At 39.6% G+C, this 22,525-nt stretch overlaps 1 protein-coding gene across 3 annotated transcripts in view; it reads left to right on the forward strand.

Moving 5' to 3' along the window:
- Positions 1–22,525, forward strand: part of PRKCQ (protein kinase C theta) — a 152,482-nt gene that overhangs the window by 96,748 nt on the left and 33,209 nt on the right. The gene's annotated exons all lie outside the window — the stretch shown is intronic.

Below are 22,525 nucleotides of genomic sequence, written 5' to 3' on the forward strand. Positions count from 1 at the left end.
CACTTCCCTCCCCGTACCATCCCTCTGGGTCATCCCAGTGCACCAGCCCCAAGCATCCAGTATCATGCATTGAACCTGGTCTGGTGATTTGCTTCATGTATGATATTATACATGTTTCAATGCCATTTTCCCAAATCATCCCACCCTCTCCCATAGAGTCCAAAAGACTGTTCTATACATCTGTGTCTCTTTTGCTGTCTCTGCTGACTTTTAAGTACCAGAGCTGAGAAAAACTAGAAATTAGAATTTGAATAGGCAGTAAAGGTCTTGGGCAACAGAAGTGTCGAGGCTATAAGAAGGCATGAAGGAAGAAAGGGATTGTGATCAGCTGTTTAAGTAGGCTTATGTTTTTACAGCAGAAAGGAGTTTCAGATTCCTGGTAATGAGGGTTACAGAGATTTCCTGCTAGAGGGTTCCTCCTGGAGATGAGATATATCTGTTGGTCTTGGATGGTGCATATTTCACTGAAAGACAAAATCCGGAACTCTGCCCAACTCTCTTGGTCAGTGTTCTAGATTTGCTGTGCGCCCTGGGGGGGTTACTTAGTCTCACTTTTCCTCTTGGAATATTGTGAGGCTTTTATCAAAATGCTAAATGCACCTCAGACCAGGCTTCTAGGAAATCAAATTTCTCTTGGCACCTTTTCCTGCTGTCGTTTTTTATTGGAATGTAATTGGTTTACAATATTGTTAGTTTCAGCTGTACAATGAAGTGAATCAGCCATGTGTATCCATATATCCCCCACCCACCCCTCCAGGCCATCACAGAGCACAGAGCTGCACTCCCTGTGCTGTACAGCTGCCTCCCACTAGCTGTTTTTATGTATTTGTTTGATTGTTGTTTTCATATCTTATAGAGAAGGCTACCATTAAGTCCATTTTGTAAAAAATAGGCATATTTCTGTCTCTGATTGTCAATTCTCAGGGGTTATTTACATTTTTCCTTGATATAGGAAATGCTCTTAAAATTCCAAGACTATGGAATGCCTTACCAAAACCAGAGCAGTAAATGCACGAGAAAAAACGTTATAGAATTTACACGTAAAATGTAAAAATGACTGTCTCACTATGTTTCAAAAAGTTCTTTTAGAGATGGGGGGAGGGGGAGGCAAAGCTTACATTATTACACTTTCTGAAGGACCCTCAGTTGTTTTGAGACACCTTGATTTTTAAATTTAATTTTTGATAGTGTACAGATGCTGTGCAGTATTATAAGTTATAGGTGTACAATTCAGTGATTCACAATTTTCAAAGATTATACTCTATTTATAGTTATTACAAAATATTTAGATTGCCCATGTTGTGCAATATATCCTTGTAGCCCATTTTGTGCCTAATAGTCCTGATTTATTTAAACCTTGTATGTCAAACAAAATAACCAGATGCCACAGGTGAGTGTAAAAAGCAGCAATTTACATGAATAATGATTTCCTCTGGCTAAGTTTAGAATGTAGTCAGTTGGGAAAAGGGCCTTACTTCTGGATTTTGTCTGCTTGCTTATTGTTTAGAATTTGGTTTTAACTTCTATAACAATGAGGATTTGAAGCAGTCAAAGACTGCTTGTCTACTTGAATTTTTTTGATTCCATACAAATTTTAGGATTATTTGTTCTTGTTCTGTGAAAAATGTCATGAGTATTATGATAGATAATGCATTAAATCTTTAGATGGTTTTCAGTAGTAAGGACATTGTCACAATACCAATTCTTTCAATCCACGAACACAGGGTATTTTCCACATTTTCTTTGTATCATGTTGAATCTACTACATTAATGTCTTTTAGTTTTCAGAATACAGGTCTTCCACCTCTTAAATTAATCCCTAGGTATTTGATTCTTTTTTGATGCAACTGTAAACAAGATCGTTTTGCTTTTTCTTTACAACAGTTCAGTATTAGTATACAAAATGCATTGTATTTCCGCATATCAATTTTGTATCCTGCAACTTTATTGATTAGCTCTAATAGTTTTCTCACTGTATCTTTAGGGTTTTCTATGTGTAGTATCATATGATCTGCAAATAGTGACAGTTTTACTTTCTCCTTTCCAATTTGGAAAGAGTTCCAGCAGTTCCCCCACATGTTTGGCAGATGCCTTAAGGTTAGTAAATGGTCTAAATGTCCTTTAAATCACTGTTTCTTTCCATGTGTCCCAAGGTGGGCAAGTCTGTGCACAGGGCTTTCAGGGGTACCTTCCTACTGCAGACCACAGTGTCAGAGGTGGATCCTAGTTTTCTTTTTAATTGGAAGATAATTGCTTTACAATGTTTTGTTGGTTCTGCTGTGCAACAATGTGAATAGCCATAAGTAGACATACATCCCCTCCACCCAGCCCTCTAGGTTCCTGGTAATGCTGGGTCTCGGTCCCTCTATCATTTCTTGAGCAGAAGAAAGGTTAGCCCTCAGTCAGCCCTCAGTTCTTCAGGAGGAATTGCTTTCTGTGTAGATCAGTGTGTTCATAGGAGGACTCTTTTAACTGTGCTGGCAAATTAAAATCTATCAGAAACTAATCAATCATAAAACTTTGAAAATACACTTCATAAATCTCTTTGGAAAGTCACCGCTAATTCAACAAATGTGGTTTCTTGTGGACCTACTGTTTGTTAATTTCTATATTTCCCCAACAGAGGCAAGACTCAAACTATAGGTTCTCAGTAGCTAGCTTGGAAGAATAGTAGTCTGCTTTCTTGATTTTAAGATGCTATTAGTATTAGATGCCCTATTTTCTTGATACACAAAATTATTTTAAAAACTAGGAGCCACGTCTCTGAAATTGTCTAAATGTGAATTGACATGTATGTCAATTAGAAATTGCATTGGCTGCTAGTAATAGAGACTGGAAACAATGATTTAAATGAGACAGAAGTGTTTGTCAATCTCTTCATATGAAAGGAGTTAGTTCCATGATGTCCAAGACCCAGGAACCATCTACTGCACTGGGTTCTCATCCTGAAGAGTACTCCTCAGTCCAGTAGGGACTGGAGAAGCCCAGCTGTCACAGCCACATTCTAGGGAGGAAAGAACAACCCTGTACCTGCTTAGTCTTCTTTATCAAGTCACTTTTGGAAAAGACTTACAAAAAGCTGCTGTTTACCTCTTTCTCTGACTCTTCTATAGCTCTAAGGAGAGCTGGAAAGTTGAATCTTTAAGGTGAGCACACCATCATCCAGAATAATATTTTTTCCTAAGAAAGAGAGGCAACCAGACATTTCTGCTCTAACATATTTTTAGTTTGAAATATATGATTCAAACTAGCTTTATTGAAGTCAATTTAGCATCAGATAATTTCCTAGGAACCTTAAATTTAAGATAATATACTTAATTCTGTAATCCCAGTGAAGTAGATATTATTCCATTTTACCTATGAGAAAACTGAAGCTAGGAAAGATGAACTTTATCTTAAGGCCACTGAGATGGAAACAGCATACAATCTTACCAGGGCATCTTTGTCCAGATATGGGATTCCTATATATTCATACCATGTAAGTGTCTTAGTGGAGAAGGCAATGGCACCTCACTCCAGTACTCTTGCCTGGAAAATCCCCATGGACGGAGGAGCCTGGTGGGCTGCAGTCCATGGGGTCGCTAAGAGTCAGACACGACTGAGCGACTTGACTTTCACTTTTCACTTTGATGCATTGGAGAAGGAAATGGCAACCCACTCCAGTGTTCTTGCCTGGAGAATCCCAGGGACAGGGGAGCCTGGTGGGCTGCTGTCACAGAGTCGGACACGACTGAAGCGACTTAGCAGCAGCAAGTGTCTTAGTGATATGTCATCTCTGTAGTATCTAAATGTTCACCTACAGGGGGAAAAAAACACACAGAAAAATAGTTTTCTTCTGTTTCATTATACTAGAGTAAAAGTTCAATAACTCGAGTACCCAAAGTTTCTCTGATCTAACTTGATAACCCTAGGTGTTGCGGGGGGGGTGTGGGGGAAGGGTTTGGAAAGTGTTAAAAACACAAAATTCAACTGAGTAAATTTAGAGATCTAATTATGTTTTTGCAATAATTCATGAATCGAATAGCATCCTATTTAGGAAGCAGAAAGGAGCACTGAGGACCTGTATGAAATGGAAGACTTTTATGGGCAGAAAGTGGGGACAAGGAAAGAACAGTGTTTCAGGCAAGGTCACTTCCTCACAAGTGCTGATCAGGAAGTTCCAGACTGGGGAAGGTTAGAATTGCAGGTAGGTTAGATGTTAAGTCTCCATTTAGAGATGTGGGCTTAGCACGAGTAATTCCATTTGGGGACTATTTTATCAACAATCACACCCCTCCCCTTTTGACCAGACCGTCAGCTTAACTGGAAGATAGATCAAAATTTAAGGTATTAGCAGTACTCCCAGCTGCCGTCCTGAAGTTCCCGTGGTTTTTTGATGGTCGTTTGTGTGCTATTCACAGGCCACAGGGTTCAGGGTCACCATTTTTAAGTCAGGCATCCTCTTCCTTTTTGGAAATTCCACGTTGAGGGAGATGGTTCACCTGAGGGTCAGTGCCTACAAACATGAATTTAAAGCCTTTGAAAGAACACAGCATTCCAGGAGACTCTTGTGACTATGGAAAGTAGGATAATTCCCAGTAGTTGGAGTGCTGCCAAACTAATGAAGAAAAAACAAAAAAGATCCCATTGAAAGAGTCACCTTTTCAAGCCAAGTGGGTGTTGTTCAGCGTTTTTCTGTAACTGAGTTTCAGCTTCCACAGACATGTTAATCCGGGTGCCACAGGTTGTCTTGACTTGTGAAGTAGAATCCTGCCAAAGGAAGGGGGAGGTCTCCTCATTTATGTAGAGCCTGAATAGAAAGTTCCCCAAGTTTGGGGTGGCTAGATAGAGGGAAGGAAACAGACCAGGGCTTTCTAACATCATGGACAGATCAGAGTTTCTGATGAGAAATCCAGCGATCTGAAAGGATTCCACCCCCACACCCAAGCAATAGCTTGGGGGATGGTGTTCTCTTTCCAAGTCAAGGCCAGAGTCAAGGAAAGGCGCTGAAGAAGAGAGGGTTGCATGTTTGGCTACCCAGTAATGCACCTCAACATTGGCTACTTCTCTTCCCAGTCGATTCGATTCTGAGGTCTTGAGCGGGTGGACAGGACCCAGTATCAGGTGAGATGTACACCCAAGGTTCAAGTCCCTGCAGTTTGGCTCCCGTCTGGTTAGTGAGGAAGATCTGGGATCGTCCCTTGCCAGGAGACGCAAGGGCAGTCTTTGTTCTTTGGGATTCCAAATCAGAAGGGTGGGAGGAAATTGGAAACAGTAGTTTGGAGAGTCATAACCAGTCAATTAAGGGAACTGGAAGTATTCAAGATCTACTCCAAGTTACAGAGATGTTACAAAGTCTCCAAAGTAGTTCCCAGGATTAGGCTCTGATATCTACAGAAATAGAGTTTTCTTCTCTGTAATCACTGTTCTCTTAACCAAAGAGCATTAACAGTAAACCCAATTTGTTTGCATTAAACTTGGCCTGATTAATTACATAAGTGCAGCAAGAATAGCGCTGGGCCACTTATACTCTTTTAAAAACTGTTTCCTATAAAGGAACCTCAGGCTGAACTCTTAAGCCTCTGAAGCCAGGTAGCCAAAATCTCACAATCCAATTTTACCTGCAATACCTGTAACTTTGGGTGAGTTCCTCTCTTATTGAGGTCTGAAAAAATATCCTGGAGTTCTATGGACCTACCAGGAAATTACCTTTTTTACTCTCCTGTTTAGTTCACAGGAATCTTGGTACCAGTCCAATTTTTCCAAAGGATTTTATTGACCCCCCCCCCCCACCCCCCTGCAAAGTGAATCTTAGTTATTTTCAGCTGTCTGGTCATATCTGAGTCTATACACATCTCTCTCGTATATACTATTACAGTCAATGCCTTGGTAATAATACCAATGTAATCAATTGTGCCCTGTTACAACGACAGATTCTCACTAAACTTATGTAAAATAGCTATTTTGCTTTAAAAAGAACACTTGAGAGTTTCTGGGTTCTGGAAGAATCAGAGAAAACGTTTCATCTTTGTTTACAACGGTATACTTTACCTCATTGTTGTAGGTCATGTTACTGCAAGAGCAATCTCAAATCTGGAAAAACAAAATATTAAGGTGCCAGCAATGTTTCAAATAAGAAATTCTAACCATCCTCCTCCGTTCATTCAGTCTCGTGTTATTAATTCTTGTTCTACTTGAATCCAGTTTTTCATTAGTTCTGGAAACGTTTACCCAGTTGTGTGAACCAAAGTTATCACTAACCTGTATTTGCAGAGTCCTTTCCATGAATTTCTTTAAAGATGAAGCACTTTTGAAGAAATACTTTTGCAAAAGCATCTGAGTAAAACAATAACTCTCTGTAAATGACACACTTACAAATGACTATAGTTAAAGATCTGATAAGAGTTCATGTGATAAGGAAATAGTTATTCTGTGATTAACATTTTAAGGTGGTAACTGGAAGTATGGCTGATTACATTATCTCCTTATTACCTTTTATATGATAGGCCTTCCTATGCAATTTAATGTATCAAATAAGCCTAGTTAGTTCAACATCTCTCTTTCTCTAAGGAGAGAAAACAAATCTTTTGAAATGTTCCAGGGGCCCTCTGGAAAATCTCAAAGTTGGTTTGAGGTCAAAAAGATTACATTTAGAATTTGATTTGTATACCTGTGGCGGATTCATTTTGATATTTGGCAAAACTAATACAATTATGTAAAGTTTAAAAATAAAATAAAATTAAAAAAAAAATAAAAGAATTTGATTTGGGAGAAGTTTGTCAAAAACACCAAAAAGTTTAAAAATACTTGGTCAAATAAGATCATAGTTCACTGTGAAGTAATAGTTATCCATTCAAACAAGGGGATAAAGACTTTGCAGGTAAATATAGAAAGTTGTGTAATTATTAGAAAGATGGTAATGATAACCCTATATTCGAGACAGCAAAAGAGACACATGTAAAGAACAGACTGTTGGGAGAAGGCGAGGGTGGGATGGTTTGAGAGAATAGCACTGAAACATGTTTATTACCATATGTGAAATAGATCGCCAGTCCAGGTTTGATGCATGAGACAGGGTGCTCAGGGCTGGTGAACTGGGGTGACCCTGAGGGAGAGGATGGGGGACACATATACACCCATGGCTGATTCATGTCAATGTATGGCCAAAAAACCATTCCAATATTGTAATTAGCCTCCAATTAAAATAAATTAAATTTTAAAAAGTTTCATAGTTGTTTAAAATGTCTCTCTTAGTAGAGAAGACTCAGAATTACTCAAGTAATCAAAGACCTAATCAAGATAATGAGAATCACAGGAATTTATTTTGAAGACCCTTTCACAGCTGCGTACCAGAAGGAGACCAATAGTGCAAAAGAACTTTTCCTTTTAAGAAAAAGCAACTTTAATTTTGACTAAAACTCTTTTACTTAAATAAATTCATTCGGATCATGGATAGCTTAACCATGCATAAAATTCAGCTCCCAAGACTCTCTTTCCCACAAACTTTCTACAGTTGTTTTCTATGTTTATTCCTTCTTTCCATTCTTGAAATAACCATTCTGCATTTAGGACAAAATTGCCTTCTGTTTCCTCAACAAAAATACATCTCTATTCTTCATCCCTACCATTGTCAAATCACACATCCTACTATCCTTGCATCCAGAGATATTTCCCCTTACTATTTCTAATAGCTTTAATTATAATATAATGTTTAACCCTAAAAAGGGAGAAGGCAATGGCACCCCACTCCAGTACTGTTGCCCGGAAAAATCCCATGGATGGAGGAGCCTGGTGGGCTGCAGTCCATGGGGTCGCTAAGAGTTGGACACGACTGAGCAACTTCACTTTCACTTTCCACTTTGATGCATTGGAGAAGGAAATGGCAACCCACTCCAGCGTTCTTGCCTGGAGAATCCCAGGGACGGGGGAGCCTGGTGGGCTGCCGTCTATGGGGTCTCACAGAGTTGGACACAACTGAAGTGACTTAGCAGCAGCAGCAACCCTAAAAATACTTAATTTTAGTGAAAATCAAATAGTAAACAACTATAAAGTCTTATGTTAGCAGCTTTTCTTATTTTGTGGCTTGAAAGTTCTTAAAATTTCTTAAAACATGTTTTCTGATAGTAAATATTTCAGTATGGCACAAAAAAAGTTTACTAATAGACCCAAAAATCTTTAGTTGGTCTGTAAAAGCCCAAAGTAGATAAACCTGTATTAAGTAATTAGTGTTTCAGTATTTTATCTTATTTGGAAATTATCTAGATATTTAATGACTATCCATAATTTAACTTAGCAAAACTTGGGTTTCAGATTACCACAAAGTTTTGAGGAAACTATTTTACAAGTTACCTAAAACCTGTTATCCCATTTACATCAATTTGATTCATTTGTTCTAAATAATTATATTTACACTACCCACAAAAGCTTCATAAGACATTGGACAAATCATCCATCACCCCCTAAGATATTTTTCTTGCTAAAAAAACTTTGTAACAGAGATAACATGAACTTATTTGACCAGTAAAACAAGTAGAATTAAGTTGTACGTTTGCATTATTTTAGTGATAATAATTCAGAGCACATATTTTAGTTAACCCAACAAACTTCAACAAACTTTTATTTACTAAAGATTACCTCTGATCATGTGAACTTGAGAAGCATTTGGACCAGTTTCTGTTATAGGTATACTTTGCTTTATTGAACTTCACAAATATTGCATTTTTTCCTTTAATAAATTAAAGCTTTATGGCAACCTTGCATTGAGCAAGTCTGTTGGTGACATTTTTCCAACAGCATTTTCTCACTTACGTCTGTGTCACATTTTGTATTCTTGCAATATTTCAAACTTTTATATTATTACATTACAGTCATCTTTGATGTTACTGTTGTAATTGTTTTGGGTATCATGAACTATGCCCATGTAAGACGGCAAACTTAACACATCATTGACCAGAGATGTATGAATACATCTTTTATTATATGAATGTTATTGACCGGAGATGTATCAGTATATTTTTAGAGCATGATACAATTAACAGCAGACGCTAGAGCTTAAAAGATTGATCAAGAATTCATTATATAACTTTCAGTTGTTGTTGTCATTCACATTTTACTCCATTAGGTTTTTGGTTCAAATTTGTGTCTATTATAAATACAGGTCTATTACCATAACACTTTCAAAAATGATGCATTACAAAATTTCTTATTTCTAAAAGAGCTCCCCACAAAGATCCACCTTGCCAACTATCAGGTAAAATAAAAGAACATATTCTAGAGAAAATAATACCCATAGGACTAAAAAGAATGTCTCCAGAAAGTGTAAAGTCTGTTCTTCCGGGGGGAAGCACAGTGAAGCCCAGTGTGTTTGTAATATGTGTTCTGTCCTTGCACAGAGGTGCCTCCTGTTGCACCTATCACACACTCAAAATATTCAGTTTATTTCAGTCGCTCAGTCGTGTCTGACTCTGTGCAACCCCATGGACTGCAGCATGCCAGGCTTCCATGTCCAACACCTACTCCTGGAGCTTACTCAAACTCATGTCCATTGAATCGATGATGCCATCCAACCATCTCATCCTCTGTCATCCCCTTCTCTTCCTGCCTTCAATCTTTCCCAGCATCAGGGTCTTCTCCAGTGAGTCAGTTCTTTACATCTGGTGGCCACAGTATTGGAGCTTCAGCATCAATCATTCCAATGAATATTCAGGACTGATTTCCTTTAGGATGGACTGGTTGGAACTCCTTGCGGTCCAAGGGACTCTCAAGAGTCTTCTCCAACACCACAGTTCAAAAGCATCAATTCTTTGGCACTCAGCTTTCTTTATAGTCCAACTCTTACATCCATGCATGACTACTGGAAAAACTATAGCTTTGACTAGACAGACCTTTGTCAGCAAAGTAATGTCTCTGCTTTTTAATATGCTGTCTAAGTTGGTTGTAGCTTTTCTTCCAAGGAGCAAGCATCTTTTAATTTCATGGCTGTAGTCACCATCTGCAGTGATTTTGAAGTCCAGAAAAATAGTCTGAGCCACTTTCATCAAGAGGCTCTTTAGTTCCTCTTCACTTTCTGCTATAAGAGTGATGTCACCTGCATATTTGAGGTTATTGATATTTCTCCCATCAATCTTAATTCCAGGTTGTGCTTCATCCAGCCTGGCATTTTGCAAAATGTACTCTGCATATAAGTTAAATATGCAGAGTGACAATATACAGCCTTAACGTACTCCTTTCCCAATTTGGAACTAGTCTGTTGTTCCATGTCTGGTTCTAACTGTTGCTTCTTGATCTGCATACAGATTTCTCCAGAGGCAGGTAAGGTGGTCTTGTATTCCCATCTCTTTCAGAATTTTCCACAGTTTGCTGTGATCTACATGGTCAAAGGCTTTGGTGTAATCAATAAAGCAGAAGTAGATGTTTTTCTGGAATTCTCTTGCTTTTTCTATGATCCAGTGGATGTTGGCAATTTGATCTCTGGTTCCTCTGCCTTTTCTAAATCCAGCTTGAACATATGGAAATTCATGGTTCATGTACTGTTGAAACCTGGCTTGGAGAATTTTGAGCATTACTTTGCTAGTGTGTGTGATGAGTGCAATTGTGCAGTAGTTTGAACATTCTTTGGCATGGCCCTTCTTTGGGATTGGAATAAAACCACCTTTTCCAGTCCTGTGGCCACTGCTAAATTTTCCAAATTTGCTGGCACATTGAGTGAAGCACTTTCACAGCATCATCTTTTAGGATTTTAAATAGCTCAACTGGAATTCCATCACTTCCACTATCAGAATGTTTTAATAAGACATGTACAAAGTTTCCAATAAATACAGTAAGTGCAAAAAAAGTGTTGATACTGACTTAAACACAGGTGTTTCAATATTCACTCACATAGCAAATCGCTGGCCGCAGGTGCTGGTTTCTGCAAAAATGCCCCTGTTGGTAATGTGTTCATTGGCACACGTTCAGCGTGTTCTGACTGCTTCACTGACCGGCCGTTTCTCCGTCTCTCCCCTTCTCTTCAGGTCCCCTAGTGTCTGAGGCATGAAGTTGAAAGTAGAACAGTTAATAACCCTACAGTGGCCTCTAAAGTTCAGTGACAGAAAAAGACACACATTACTCACTTTTAAGTCAAAAGCTAGAAAGAATTAGGCTTTGGGATGAAGGCGTGTTGGAAGGTAAGATATATCGAAAGATAGGCCTCTTGCACCAACCGTTAGTCCAGGTGTGAACATAAAGGAAGTTAAAAGTGCAACTCCAGGGAACACAGGAGTGATAAGAAAGTGAAACATCATTACGATGGCTGTGGAGGAAAGTTTAATAGTCTGGATCACTCACATCAGCCACACTATTCTCTTAAGCCAAAGCCTAACCCAGAGCAGGGCCCTGCTCGCTCCGTCTGTGTGAGAGCCAGGAGAGGAAGGGAGCGGCAGAAGGAAAGTCTGAAGCCAGCAGAGGTTGGTTTGTGAGGTTTAAGAAGCCATACACATAACATGAGAGTTTAAGGTGAAGTGGCAAGTGCTGATGTAGAAGCTACTGCAAATTACCTAGAAGGTCTAGATTATCTAGAAATTATCTAGAAGGTCTAAGATAATTAACAAAGGCTACACCAGCAGATTTTCAATGCAGATGATACAGTGTTATATTAGAAGAAGATGCCATCTAGGACTTTCATAGCTCCAGAGAAGTCAGTGCCTGGTGTCAAAGGACAAACCGACTCTCTTATTAGGTGCTAATGCAACTGTGACTTTAAGTTAAAAGCAATGGTCATTTACCACTCCAAAAATCCTAGAACCCTTAAGAATTATGCTAAATCCACCCTGCCTGTGCTCTGTAAATGAACAACAAAGCCTGAATGACAGCACCTCTGTTTCCAGCATGGTTTACTGAATATTTTAAATTTACTGTTGAGATCTACTCAGAAAAAAAAATTCCTTTCAAAATACTACTGCTCCTTGATAATGCATGTGGTCTCCCAAGAGCTCTGATGGAGATGTACAATGAAATTACTGTTTTCATATCTGCTAGCACAACTTCCATTCTGCAGCCCAAGGACCAAGGTGTGATTTCAATTCTCAAGTCTTATTCTCTAACGTATACATTTTGTAAGGCGCTGCACCACAGATGTTCATTCCTGATGAATCTGGGCAAGTCAGTTGAAAACCTTCTGGAAAGGACTCCCCATTCTAGATACCCTTGAGGACGTTTGTGATTCCCGGGAAGAAATCAAAATATCAGCACCAACAGGAGTTTGAAAGAAGTTGATTCCAACCTTAATGGATGACTTTTAGGCATTCATGACCTTGGTGGAGGAAGTAATTGCAGATGTGGTGGAATTAGAAGTGGAGCCTGAAGATGTGACTGAATTGATACAATTTCATGATAAAACTTTAATGGATGAGGACTGACTTCAGTGGATGAGCAAAGAGTGGTTTTTGACTTAGAACCTAATTCTGGTAAAGATGCTGTGAAGATTGTTGAAATTGCAACAAAGCATTTAGAATATTATATAAACTTAATTGTTAAAGCAGTGGCAGGGTTTGAGAGAATTGATCCCAATTTTGAAAGACATTCCATGCATAAAATGCTATCAAATAGCATTGCCCACTTTGGAGAGATCATTCATGAAATGAAGAGTCAATCAATAAACCACTCTTGTCTTATTTAAGAAATCAGCATAGCTACACCACCTTCAGCAGTCACCACCCTGCTTAGTCTGCAGCCACCAACACTGACGTAAAACCCTCAACCTGCAAAAAGATTATGGCTTCATGAAGGCTCAGCTAGTGAGCATTTTTTTTTTTTTTTAGCAATAAAGTATTCTTAATTAAGGTACATACATTTTCAAGCATAATGCTATTGCACACTTATAGCCCATGCTGCTGCTGCTGCTGCTAAGTCGCTTCAGTCGTGTCCAACTCTGTGCGACCCCACAGATGGCAGCCCACCAGGCTCCCCCGTCCCCGGGATTCTCCAGGCAAGAACACTGGAGTGGGTTGCCATTTCCTTCTCCAATGCAGGAAAGTGAAAAGTGAAAGTGAAGCCGCTCAGTCGTGTCCGACTCTTCTCGACCCCTTGGACTGCAGCCCACCAGGCTCCTCCGTCCATGAGATTTTCCAACTTATAGCCCATAGTATAGTGTAAATATGAGCCTTATATGCACTAGGAAATACAAAAATTCATGTGACTTGATTGATTGTGATATTAGTTTTTATTGTAGCTGTCTGAAACTGGACCTGTAATATCGCTGAGGTATGCCTGTGTATTTCTGGGAGACTTAGGAATACTTACTTCATATAAGTGCTTAATTCTCTTCAAACCAACTAAATGGAACTCGTTTTTTTTTTAAACAGTTTTAGTAATACCATTAGGAGGTGAAAAATAACCATACAACACGTGTATACAGACACATGAACATAAAGAGAGGTACAGAGACCTTACAGCTTTCGTTTTAAAATTAATGGCATGAATCAGGTACAGTAACATTGCCTTCTCCAATAAGAAATTTACTACTTACAAAAGAGGCTGGATCTCAGTTGTTTACCTGGTAGAGAAATAAGTTAAAGTTACCTGCTCAGATGGCTAACGCATTTTCACTAAAGTTTGTGGGGAAGACATGTAGGAGATTTTTTGTTTTGTTTTGTTCACCTAAGTTTCAAATGGCAGAAAGTGAAGAGGAACTAAGGAGCTTCTTGATGAAAGTGAAAGAGGAGAGTAAAAAGGCTGGCTTAAAACTCAACATTCAAAAAATGAAGATCATTGCATCCAGTCCCATCACTTCATGGCAAAAAGATGGAGAAACAATGGGAACAGTGATGGCTTTTTGGGGGGGCTCCAAAATCACTGCAGATGGTGAATGCAGCCATGAGATTAAAAGACTCTTGCTCCTTGGAAGAAAAGTTATGACCAACCTAGACAGCATATTAAAAAGCAGAGACATTACTTTGCTGACAAAGGTCCATCTAGTCAAAGTTATGGTTTTTCCAGTAGTCATGTATGGATGTGAGATGGATCATAAAGAAAGCTGAGCACTTAAGAATTGATGCTTTTGAACTGTGGTGTTGGAGAAGACTCTTGAGAGTCTCTTGGACTGCAAGGAGATCCAACCAGTCCATCCTAAAGGAAATCAGTCCTGAATATTTATTGGAAGGACTGATGCTGAAGCCAAAGCTCCAATACTTTGGCCACCTGATGCAAAGAACTGACTCATTGGAGAAGACCCTGATGCTGGGAAAGATTGAAGGCAGGAAGAGAAGGGGACGATAGAGGATGAGATGGTTGAATAGCATCACCGACTCAGTGGACATGAGTTTGAGTGAGCTCCAGGAGTTGGTGATGCACAGGCAAGCCTGGCGTGCTTCAGTGCATGGGGTCACAAAGAATCGGACTCGACTGGGCGGCTGAACAGAAGTTTCCTTTTATTTTCTTACTGATAAGAATTACCTCCCTAAAGTTTAGATAACATTTACATCTCAAAGGCATGGGAATAGAATGCAGGTTCCTCCAAGAAGGACTTTGGTTTCCTAAGGCCAGAATTTCTATACGATTAATACATACAGGGCTTTTGAGATAAATAGGGGTGGCTGTGGCCTTGGTGGAAGGGATAGTTGAATTCTGAACTGCTTCTAGAGCTGAATTTCTAGTTTTCCACATTTTGTAAGATCATGACAGTAGCTCTTAATTCCACAAAGAATTGGGTTGCAGCTTAAATGACAGCTTACATTGATCTATCCCATCCCAACTAGATTATCCTTAATTCATTTTTTCCTTGTATATCATGGAGAAGATTTCTAACTAAAATGGATATCAAAAAATTTCTATGTTCTGGAGTTAGAGCTGTTTGCTTTTGAAATGTTTTAGTAAATCTTTTCACAAAGGCGATAGGTTTTTATTTCCCTCTGGGGTGTACACAGATTTATTTTGGCTTAAGGGAAGAGGCCTAAAAGAAAAAAATTTCTGTGATGCTGTCAGTATCAACTGCCAATTTCTGACCAACTTCTTATCACTGAGCTAGTTTTTAAAAAAATCCTTGGAAATATCTCACCAGTTTTTAGTCGGGGCAAACAGCAAATATTTCTTGCAGTATAGAACCATCCCTTGTACTTAAGAGGTGTCCCCAAAGTGGATATAAAAGTTACTGTCTTTTCCTTTCTCATGGATTGATAAAGATCCAGGAGAGCTAATTCAGGGAAGAGTTCTCTCCTGAGCTGCCTTCTGCCAGTTTTCCTGGGATCCCATATGCAGGCTTGAAGTGGGGTGTACAGTAGAGAGTGTGTCTCTGGAATCTACCAAAACTGGGTCATTGTTTCTCATTAATTTAAATTTGAGTTAGCCTTAGCTGCTTAAGGGAATAATGTAGCAATTTACCAGAAAATCCCTCAGTCTCGACAATCCTGGGAGGGGCCTTTATGGAGGTCTTCCATTGAGGGTAGACATGGGGCTGTCTGCAAGTCCACTGACTTGGTGGACTTTTGTTTATGATCTTGTGTTCTCTTCAGAGTAGAAAGACAATTTGGATCAGATTACTAGAATGAGTGTCCAGATAAAGGGGGACAGAAGGGAGCAGTTAAGGTTAGGTAATGTCTATCTTACAGTCTGTTTTTACGCACCTCCTGTGTCTTTAGTATTTCATTAGCCTGTTGCAACAAATTTTTAATGACACCCCTTTGACATCTTGAAGCCTTTTGAAGGCTTCTGCATGCCAGCTAACACATCATTAACAGGAGACATATTAGTCCATCTTTTGCTACCTGAATATTATTGACCAGAGACTTATCAATATGTTTTTAGATCATGATACAGTTCACATCGCTGTGCAGAGTTGTTAAGAGCTTGAAGCTGATCGGAGGTTCATTATACAACATAATTGTCATTATCATTCACATCTGGCTCCATTAGGTTTTGGTTCCAACCTCGCGTATATTATAAACACAAGTTTATTACCAACATTTTCAAAAATGATGCATTGGGAAATTTCTTATTTCTAAAGAGCATCCCCCCCCCCCCCACACACACACACGCAAAGATCCACTTTGTCGACTGTCAGGTGAAATAAAAGAACATATTCAAGAGGAAATAATACCCACAAGAACCCCCCACCCCAGAAAAATGCGTCCAGCAGTCTGCCTTTCCAGGGGAAAATGTATTTGTAACAGATGTTCTGTCCCCTGCACGGCAGTGTCCGCTACATTCTGCCTGTCACACTCTCATGAAACATTAGAATGCTTTAGTAAGACATGTACAAAATTTCAAATAAATACATTAAGTCCAAAATAAAAAGTTGTTGATATTTACTCAAATGCAGGTAGTTCAATATTCACTTACATAATGAATTGCCAGCCACAGGCGTTAGTTTCCGCAAAAAAAAATAAAAACCCAGTTGATAATGTGTTAAAACAGGTATCCCCATTCTGTGTGTTTGATTTGGAAGGTCTTATTTTCAAGTGTACTTTTTAAATAATCTCAACTAACTTCCCCCATAATGGCTGTGGTCATTTCCCTGAGGCCTGGTAGGACCCTCAGCCACAAAGGTAGCTCAGCCACTTTTCTGTCCAGCCATATTTTGGCCCCCAGACTGACGCAATAAGCAGGTGGCACACTTAACTCTTTTAGAATTGAAAGGTCCCATCTTTTTCTGGCTAAGCCTTTTGGGTCTCTCAGAGACAGGTGAATAAGCAGGGTGTGCTGTGGGGCTTGTGTGGTTTTTATACAATGCACATACCCCATTGCATGGATGTTTTGAGGTGGGCAGGTGACTCAGTGTCACTCTAAGCCATTCCATAACTATTCTGTCCTAACCCAGGAGTCTCTGGGTGAGGTGATGAGCCTTCTAGCAGCTTTTGAGTGCTCAATTCATGCCCACCAATTTTGTGGCTTTTCTTGTGTCTGAAATTCCCATCAACAGTGGCCTTTATTTACATAAGACAAACAAATGTACACCTTAACACACCAGGAATAACCAAGAGCTGTCATTGCATCCTGGCCAAGACAAAGACCTCATATACCACCAACAGTTCCCAGCATGGAACCTGGGACTGGGGGAAGGACCAAACCAGCAAACCCCACAAACGGAGAACCACAGCTGCCACCACAAGCTCCCGGCATGGAGTCTGCAGGGGGTTCCAAGCACATGGGGAGCTCCAGCCTACACCGCCAGCAGGTCCCAGCATGGAACTAGGGGCTCCAAGCAAACAGGGGACTGGAAAGCCAATTAAATGTCATCAGGAGCTCAACGCAAAGAGCAGAGCTCAAAACCGAGGGAACTCACCCGCAGCATTTGTAACGGTGGGAGAGAGAAGTCAGTGGTTTCCTACCTGTGTTTCTCGTTCTCCTCAAAGCTGCCAGAAGTTTCCTTCAGATCCTGTCAGCGTCACCAAACCTGTTAAAACAGAAAATTGAGCTGAGTATATTTAGGACTCTAATTGGCTTTATTCAGTGATTCCTGAATTGGGCAGCATCTCAATTAGCAAATAAAAAGGAGCTCTGAGGAGCCTGGAAGGCTTTATAGGCAGAAATTGGGGAGGGACAAGGAAAAGGCAGATTGTTTCAGGCAAGACCACCTTCCCTTAGAGGAGGGGAGGGTTTATATCAGGTAGCTGACCTCACTCACACTGACCAGAAAGTTCCAGATTGACCAGTTAAGACTGCATCACTGGGGAAGGTTGGAACTGCCAATAGGTTAGGTGTTAAGTCTCAGCTGGTGATGTGGGCTTAGCACAGGTGACTAAGCCATGTGGGGACTATTGTCTCTTTAAAAAAAAAAAAAAAAGGGAAAAGCTGCCTCTGTTGTGGTCCAAGCATGGGTTGGAAAAAAATTTCCACAACACAGAGTAACCTAGAGCCTATTATACTGAGTGAAGTCAGAACAAGAAAAACACTGATTGTATGCTAACGCATATATATGGAATTTAGAAAGATGGTACTGATTAACCTATTTGCAGAGCAGCAAATGGAGGCAAAGGCATTGAGAACAGACTTAGGGACACGGCTACAGGGGAGAAGGAGAGGGTGGGAGGTATGGAGAAAGTAACGTGGAGACATACATAACAATATGCAAAATAGATAGCCAATGGGAATTTGCTGTTTGACTCAGGAACTCAAACAGGGACTCCATAACAACCTAGAGGGGTGGGGAGGGAGGTGGAAGGGATATTCAAGTGGGAAGGGACATGGGTAAACCTATGGCGGATTCATGTTGGTGTTTGGTAGAAACCAGTGCAATACTGTAACGCAGTTATCCTTCAATTACAAATTTTTTAAAAATTAAAAAACACTTCCAGACACAGAGTACTTCAGAAAGGAGTGAGTTTGTTGAGAACAAAGAGCAGAGATAATGAGGGTGCAGCAAGTAGAGCAGGCTGGCTCAAGGGAGCGCCGACGCTTTCATGGGTTAGTAGCCAATTTTTATAGCCTCAAGACAAAGACAGTTCCTGCTGGAAGGGTGGCATTTGGTGATCGGTTAGGGTGGGCATTTTTACCTAATACAGGGTCAGGGAGCTGCTAGTTTAGGGGCTCATGGCAACAGTTACTGTGGGGCTCAGTCAGTTCCAGAGATGATCTTGGTTCCAGGCTCTGGACCTGTGACCTTGGTATGGGACTCCACAGGATCTAACACTTTGGGTTTGTTTTGTTTTTAAGGAAATAATCGTTCCTTAGAAATGAAAAGTAAACTGTGGTCTACATTCATCTGTGTCTCCTTTGAATCCTGAAAGGCCCATCTGATTTCAAGTGTTGGGTTGGCCATAATGCGCATTCCAATTTTTCTGTAAAATCTTAAGACGAAACCCAAACACGCTTTTTAGCCAACACAGTAGTTTCAGTAGCTTTACGATGTCGCACCTACAAGACCTAGATCACAGATCACATCTCCAGGACCCTCCCCTTCTTCAGGCTGAATGTGAGTGAACGCCCAGCTGTTTTGCAGGCGTCCAAATGCAGAGTCCTCAATTTGACATAAGGAGTGAGAATGCTGCTGTTAATTCATGTGCTTACACCACCACCCTCGACTTCCACACACCCTGTCTGAACCAGATGACTCTTCTCTGTCAATATTACCTTGCAATGTCTCTTTTATGAAACAGAAAACTGAGTTTCACTTTCCCTTCATAATAGAACACGCAGGCCGGCCTTGCCACAGTCACTCCTCTGCTCATGAGTTCAGAGGAAGAGTTGATGCCTGACGCTTCCCATGACTTTCAACAAGTCACCTAACGTTTCTTTGTAACCTCGATTCTCCCCTTTTAGCCTCCAAGGAATAGCATTAAAGAATATATAGCATTTGCAGAGAAGTTTGAATCCTTTGTGGAAAAAAGTGCCATATGAACTGCAAGGTATTATCTGAAATAGAAGAAAAACTCCTTCAGCATGGTAGTTTAAAAAAAAAAAAAAAAAAAAAGTCAAACTGTGAAAATTCCCGTAGTTTGAAGGTAAAATCCAGTAAGACTGCTGGAAGGTTTTTAATGGCAAGCATTTCATTCAGAAACTCCCTTGTCTAAAGCTTGCAAAAACACTTTAATCCATAAACTCTCTGGTTGAGTTAGGAGTCCTGACAATGATCACAGTTTGAGCAAGGAAAAGAAAACCACATAAGCCGCGTCCTCAAAAACACTTATCCATGAACTAAGATGAGAATTAACTTTTTGTGTTGTCCCCATTCATAGGTAAGTCCTTTTTTTAATTTCATGAAGTAGTTAATGTTTTTTATTTATTCTTTATTTGGAGGAAAATTGCTTTTCAATAATGTGTTGGGTCCTGCCATACGATAATGCAGTTCAGCCATGATTATACAGATATATCACCTCCCTCTTGATTCTCTCTGCCCTCCCCCCTCCCACCCCTCTAGGTCATCACAGAACACCAGGCTGCACTCCTGTGTTACATAGCATATGTCTCTTTTCTTTACAGGACTCTGCCAGTTTTTGATACTATGAATGCTTGAAAACTGTTATTCCAGAAATTGCCCTTCACTCTGACGTGTTTCAGATGCCCTTTCTATGCAACTAAACTGATTCAGCAGATGGTTGATTCACAATTTACAAAAAAAAAGAGAATAGTTTAGTGGGTGTATAGTAAATTTCTATTGTACTCAAAACTCTAGCCTCCGGTCCCACCCTCTCCCAAGAGGCTAATGGTAATAGGTAATTAATGCACAAATATGCAGGAACTCTGCCTGCAGGTGTTGCCTGCTGAGTCGAAAATGCCAAGCCCTTTCCACATGCCTGCTCTTAAGCTCACAGGTATTTTCTCACCTTGATGTGATTTGTGTAGCGTTTCCTCAAGGCTCACGGGTGTCATTGTTCCTGCATCAGCTATTCTCCCAAAGCCCCAGACACCAGCTTCCCACAAAACACCAGCCTTTTGCAACTCCTTCGAGCACATCTGGAAAGAACCTCTTGTCTGCAAATCCACTCTGCCTCCTTTGAAGGCTTAAAGAGGATGTCCCCCGTAAATATCTTTCAGATTCACCAAATCCTACTTAATTGCCTTTATCTTTCACTTCCTCAGGCTTCTCAGCTGATAAAACCTGGAAAGGTGGTTTTGTTCCTGTGGTTTGCCTTTCTGTAACTGCGTTCGTATGCATCTTTCCATTTCTCCATGTAAATAGTACTTTCCCTTGATATAGAGAAGCATGTTTTATTTTTTTAGCTGGAAACGTGTGCAACTCCCTGTTGTGGAGGCTAGGGGTTGGAGTGGGTAGCGTGCTTTCCGCATGTGGCCACTTAACTGGCACGAGATTTGCAAGAATTCTAAAGTCATCACATACCTTCTTGGTCATTATGAAGGTATATTTCTATATATATTTTTCTCTCTCTCTATATATATATAGAGAGAGAACACGTAGGAATATAGAACATGTTTCATTTGTTCTAACAAAATAACAACAATACACATAATAAAGGTAACTATGTATGGAGTTCTTTGTGGCACAGGGCTAAATATTGATCTGGAGAATTTCCTTTTAGACACGGACCAGCTGCCCTTCATTCTTCAGGGTGCACCATCCCACACTTGCCGCTGGCTGTACTAGGGCATACCCCAAGGTTGAGCTGAAGTCTGCTCTCCAGTTTCCATGTTGTTATACTATCATCTTGGATGTTACAGCACTTATTACATATGCTTCAAAACATATGATTCTCTGAAAAGCATACTGGGATACTTGGATTTTTTCTTTTTGGCCACCCTGTGGGGCACGTGGAATCTTAGTTCCCTGACCAGGGATTGAACCTGTGCCCCTTGCATTAGAAGCACAAGGTCTTAACCACTGGACTGCCAAAAAAGTCCTTATACTTGGACATTTTAAATAAATATTTGAATTCTAATTTTATTGTTTCAAACATGCAAATCTTCTCATATAAAGTTTACTACATTAACTCACTAGCCCTTGGGAGAAGAAAAAAACCTGAAAAAATGACTGTAATTATTCTTTTCCTCCTTTTATTTTTTCTGGAAAGGGAATCTATATTCCTGACCTTATTTGCATGATATTTGCCACGTTCTCCGTGTAATCTCACAATTATTACAAGTTTGATAAAATCATAAAATCTCTAATGCTAAAAAGTTCTCACTTTGCTGATAATTATGCACATTTGGCAACTGTTCCCTTATTAGTTCAGTACTTGACTCGCTAGTCACCGTGACTGAATAATTTCCCATGTTCTTTATTTTCATTGTCCTGTGGAAAACAAATGTAATCCTTCTAAGGAGAAATCAGGTAGAAGCCAGATCATATTAGGATAAGTTTACATTTCCCCTTTACCAATTCTAGAATGTTCATTCACAAAATGTCTTTTAAAGAATAAGCTTATGTTGTAAGTCCTGGTGTGTTGACAGCCCTGGGTCTTATAATTCCTCCAAAGGACACTGACATGCAAACACAGTCCTATGACAATTACACCACTGATTTTGTTAAATCTGTCACTTTAATCTTACATTTAATCATCTTTCACATTTGTCAATGTAAACTTTTACACTAAAGAGGCTTTCCCTTTTAAATCTTTCTGTTACCAATTCTTTTTTAAAATCTTTTCTAAAATTTGTATTAGTTTTATTAAAATGATGTAAGAGGTCTTTTATCAGATGACTCAGATTTTATCAGGGAGTATCAGGTGCTACCTGATCATGCTGTCTTCATAATGCTAAGCCTGCCAGTTTCAATTTAGTTGAGCTAAAAAAGATAGCATCTTTACATCAAACACTGAATCGAGATGTCCATATCAAATAGCAAACCCCCATGGTAAATACAGAGAATCTACACTATAGAAACATCAGGTGATGGAAAACTCACTCACTTATAAATTCTTAAGGAAATTTCATTAGTGTTTTCCCTAGTTATAAAAGTAATTACACCAAAATATACTTTAAAAAGTGGAGAATACACAAAAGCATTAAAGAAGAGAGTCATTTCTAGCTATATCATTCAAAGGTACCCAGAGGTAGGATTTTTGAGTATTCATCTTTTTTCAGTATTAGTTTCTCGTTGCTAATGAAGGGGGGAAGATAACTTTAAAATCTTCAGCAGAGTAGATCATTTTCATATCAAAGCTGTATTCCTTAAAACTTG

Source organism: Bos indicus, chromosome 13, assembly GCF_029378745.1.
Source record: "Bos indicus isolate NIAB-ARS_2022 breed Sahiwal x Tharparkar chromosome 13, NIAB-ARS_B.indTharparkar_mat_pri_1.0, whole genome shotgun sequence".
NCBI classification, from domain to species: Eukaryota; Metazoa; Chordata; class Mammalia; order Artiodactyla; family Bovidae; genus Bos; species Bos indicus.